Here is a 5,100-nt window from a genome sequence, read left to right on the forward strand (position 1 = left end):
TGTGAACTCCCTTTTCATCAGTTCGGGTCTGTTGGCCCAATGGCTTAATCATCTGCCTTGATACCAGAGCGTCGCCGGTTCAAATCTCACCTCATGCAGACCTCAACTCAATTGCATTACACACAACATGACTGTATCAATGAATAAACATGCAATTGTTAAATGAAACGCTTATTGAGAGTACTTGTTTTCAATGTATGATGTACTTCATTCCCTCTTTTGTTTTGTTTTGTTTTGTTGGATTCTCCCTTCTCACTGACCAAGGCTGTGTCTGTCACAGTCTGCCAGTCTGCCAGTCTGCCACTCTGTCACAGTCTGCCAGTCTGCCACTCTGTCAAAGTCTGCCAGTCTGCCAGTCTGCCATTCTGCCAGTCTGCCACTCTGTCAAAGTCTGCCAGTCTGCCAGTCTGCCACTCTTGTCACAGTCTGCCAGTCTGCCATTATTCTCGAAACCGCTAATTGCTGCTTGCAGCTATATTTACCCTTATTATTATTATTATTACCCTTATTATTATTATTATTATTATCATCAGTGTCTTGGCTGTACTTACTTAATTTTCACAGTGATTCCAAACTCTTGAATTTAGGCATAACTGCCAACGTATATAAAAATAATCAACATTTTGTAGCACTCCTTTTTGAATTTGAAAGATAACGGAAAGGTCAAGGAAAAGTTACATCGGGCAATTAAAATGTTTAACTTACCATATGCAACGTCAAAAAGACACAGGCCCCGGGGACTTATTCTTGCCATGATGTCAACAAAGGTTGTACTGGAGTGTCAATTCATGTGACATGAGGAACGGCATCATTCTTCTGGGTGCATTATCCAATGAATTACCTCCTGAGTATGGTAAAAGTCACAGGAAGGAAAATGCCATATTAAGTGGACAGCTAAGATATTATTCTATCGTTACACCTCTTAAGGTCTTTAAACACCAGGGACATGACGAATAAATTATACAAATACTTCTTTAGAATATATTGATGCTATCATATACTGTAGATGATGCCTCATTTTTATAGCCGTTAACCTGATGCCTTTAATAGCGGTGAAAAATCAAACTTGTTTTAAATCAAAATTATGTTGCTTTATTGTCAAATAATAGTGAAGTTCAGTGTGGAGGTACTTACCCGATGTATTCTACTTGAGAGGACCTTCCACCTCTTGATGTACCACATCTAGCATGAAAATAAGAAATACACAACACATTATGAATGAAAAATATACTTGACGCAAGATAGAGACTTCTCACAATGGCCTCATGCCGTGGCACAACTACTTCAGAGAAAACCCAAGAAGAAATTGTATTGTGAACCCAGTATGGTGAATTATATCGAATCGTTGGTTGAGTGAAACTTCACATCCCTACCCTTTCAATATTAACGCTATAAGACTGCTTTTACATTACACTGCTGACTGTAGACTAATGTTTACTAGTTTATCTGTGCCTGTTATGTTTAACTGTGTCAAAAAACTATCATCAGGATGCCCACAGCCCTGTGGGAATTTATAACTCAATTCAAAATGTTCCAGGAAAGTCACTACCGTGGGAAACCTGAATCATCTAATTCAATATATATTTTTAAATTACAACCAATTTAAAGCATATTACCCCTCAAATTAACGCCCTGATATTATACTTACTTCGGACTTGGTGGAGGCTCACCAAGTCTTGATCACAGGTGTTTGGAAGCTGAAGTAGCACACGCACACGCACACGCACACACACACACACACACACACACACACACACACACACACACACACACACACACAAAAAACAGATTAGATAGGCTACCTCTGCCTTCCGAAACATCTGTGGACATTTAAATTCAATATGGGCTGGAACAGCGTCGAAAACGACAGCTACAGTACAGCTACTTCATTATCAGCTACTGTATATCAAGTATCGGTTATGGCAAAATACTAACTGTTCTTCACTCTGTTTGGGCCATTCAACTGTACAGGACTTACTTCAATATTTCAACTTAAGATGGCTTACCAATAGATCTTCAATATAGTGTTTACATTCCTCAGAAATGAAAAAAACTTTGAGAAAACGTTGTATTATAGTTGCTTAACAGCACAAATTAAAACCAACAAAATATCAACGTCTAATGGCGTTAGAATTTAACGTTGTGTAGACGTTAACGTCATAACGTTAAGAAGACATTGGGCTTTCGTCTCAATACCCGACAACAGAATGTCGGTATTCTTTGTCAATTTGACGTTAGCATGATACGTTGAACAGATGTTGGGCATTGGTTACTTACCAACACAACTTAAAACCAACAAAAATCAACATTTAATGATGTTAGAACTTAACATTGTGTGGACGTTAGCATAACGACGTTAAGCAGATGTTGGGTTTTGGTTACAATACCCGACAACAGCAGGTCAGTATTCTACGTCAATAAGACGTTAGCATGATATGTTGAACAGATGTTGGGTATTGGTTACTTACCAACACAACTTAAATCCAACAAAAAAACAATGTTTAATGTTGTTAGAATTTGACATTGTGTGAACGTCAGCATAATGACGCTAAGCAGACGTTGGGTTTTGGTTACAATACCTGACAACAGCATGTCAGTATTCTATGTTAATATGACGTTAGCATGATATGTTGAACAGACGTTGGGTATTGGTTACTTACCAACACAACTTAAAAACAACAAAAAAATAACGCTTAATGATGTTAGAATTTAACATTGTGTGGTTGTTAGCATAATGACGTTAAGCAGACGTTGGTTTTTGGTTACAATACCTGACAACAGCATGTCAGTATTCTATGTTAATATGACGTCAGCATGATACATTGAACAGACGTTGGGGATTGGTTACTTACCAATCAATCTTCAACATAGTGTTTACATTCCTCTATTATGTTTATTTTTTTTAGGTGGGCTTTACTGTTAGGCTTGGCCAATATTAGACTGAAAATAATGTCTTACAAGCTAATATAATCAAAACTATGATACCTACACAAGGCTATTCAAATGCAACCAACCCTTATGCCTGATTTTTAGTTACACTGCACTGTCTCACACAAAAATCAGGCTGTGAGGCATGTGAGCTTTACCCTTCAATAACACACATTCCCAACTGAAAACATGAATCATGCATGAACAACAGAACTTCACCTAAAATAAGACATTAGCTTTAAAAGCTGCAATTCAAATGTTTAACTCAGCAGCACCAAGCCAGTGAAGCCACCAACACAAAGCAATGGGGATCAGTCCATCTAGTTAATGCAGTATAGCCTCTTTCTAGTTCCCACTGTTTTGCCACAAAAGGCAGGTACTGTAATCATTTTGGGCAAAGGATTTACTCAAACAATGCTGCCAGTTTCAAAAACATGCAAAGAAAAGGAAAAGAAAAAGAAAACAACAAAGCATGACTGATTTGCAATATGAAGAAATCACCTCACTCGGTCATAAACAGAATGTAGAACTTTATTTTAAAAACAAACAGTCAAATATTTCATTTCAAGTTAGAAATAAATTAATTATGAACTCACCTGTGCAAAAGATTGTGATTCTAGAAGTCCTGGGATGGTCAAAAAAACATCTCCATGCACAAACAAGTATCTCTTCCTGTCTTCTCTCCCTCCAAATTCAAACTGCAGGCTCCTGCAGCAGTTACTGTTGCCCCGCCCAGTCTGGTGTTATACAACTGTGGTCCCACCCACAAGTCCAATGATTCGTCCAATGAAAGAGCAGAACGTTGCTATACTGCTCAGTGATTTGAGGAGACATTTGACAATCCAGTTTGAAATGTATTATTATGACAACATCCATACAACGTTGCAGTCTAACATCATTAGACATAGATATTTGGTTGGTTTTAGGTTGTGTTGGTAACTAATCAATAACCAACGTCTGTTCAACGTATTATCCCAACGTCAGGTTGACGTCAAATACTGACATGCTGTTGTCGGATATTTGACCAAACCTCAATGTCTGCCCAATGTTATTATGTTAAATGTCAGTTTACATTGTATGTGTCATATGGCATTATGCTGTAGGCCTAATGCAAAAAGTGAAATATTTCCCTCAATCATTTATTTGATTAGCAATTAATATAATGCAAAAATAAAGAACTGCAACAGCTATGAAACATGAACAATGGTGAAAATCAGTACATTTACTCAAGTACTGTACTTAGCATTGTATTTTTTAAATTCACTTGTGTGTTTCTATCTTTTGATACTTTATTATTTTACTCCACTACATATCAGGGCAAACAATTATTTTACTTTTTGTGATTGATTGATTACTTTATTAGTCAGAAATGTAAACAGCATGAGGTACAGTCATGCATTTAGGCTGAAAGGGTAACAAAAAAAGTGTCTGTCTGTCTGTCTGTCTGTCTGTCTGTCTGTCCATCTGTCCGCCCTTCCGTCGACCCAGTAGTACATACATAGTGGTGTGGATGATAAATGGTGTCACAGTCACACACTCTTGCTCCATATGTCTCAACTAAGGAAGACCCTGGTTTTGAGGTAGGCCGGTGTCTATGCATTGTAATGTATTGATGCATTTCTTTTCATATGGGTTTATTATTTAGGGCAGCATAGGTTACTGGTTAGATAATCAGAAGGTCCCCGGTTTGCCTCAAAGGCCATGGACGGGGCGAAGTGTCCTGAGCAAGACACTGTAGGGGTGGACCCCTACAGTCCACCCACCCCAAGCGCTCAACATAAAACATTTGAGCAGCCATAAGCTGAAACTGAATTTGCCCTCTGGAACTAAGGAAGGTCTCCTGAAGCAAACTAAGGGCAAATTATTGACGATAAAGAGTTGACATGGCTGTCTACCTACCTCACTGTCGGTCGCATTCCTTTAAGATGCAGCTGGCTGATCACCGACAACTAACATCTGCTAAAGCGGAAGGGAAAAGGTATAACTGGCCTTAACCATGTTGCCTACTTCTAAATCCACACTGGCAAAGAAACCTGTAGCTAATCAGTCTCATATACAGCCACAGGTTCACTATAGGTGGGATGCTGGCATGTGCCCCAGGAGCAACTTGATGGTATTTGTCTGAAAGTCAAATTCAGTTATCTGGAAAAGGCTGAGGGTTATAGAACTGCA

The 5,100-nt window shown here is 38.5% G+C and overlaps 1 long non-coding RNA gene across 1 annotated transcript; it reads right to left on the minus strand.

Moving 5' to 3' along the window:
* Positions 1-704: 704 nt before the first annotated feature.
* Positions 705-3,624, minus strand: LOC311041367. Its single transcript, XR_014600401.1, has 4 exons — positions 3,525-3,624; positions 1,649-1,697; positions 1,135-1,182; positions 705-844 (listed from the first exon to the last, which is right to left on the minus strand). It is a non-coding gene; the product is annotated as an uncharacterized lncRNA (long non-coding RNA).
* Positions 3,625-5,100: the final 1,476 nt, after the last annotated feature.

The sequence above is a fragment of the Gymnoscopelus microlampas genome (assembly GCF_963454915.1).
Source record: "Gymnoscopelus microlampas genome assembly, contig: SCAFFOLD_204, whole genome shotgun sequence".
Classification (NCBI taxonomy): Eukaryota; Metazoa; Chordata; class Actinopteri; order Myctophiformes; family Myctophidae; genus Gymnoscopelus; species Gymnoscopelus microlampas.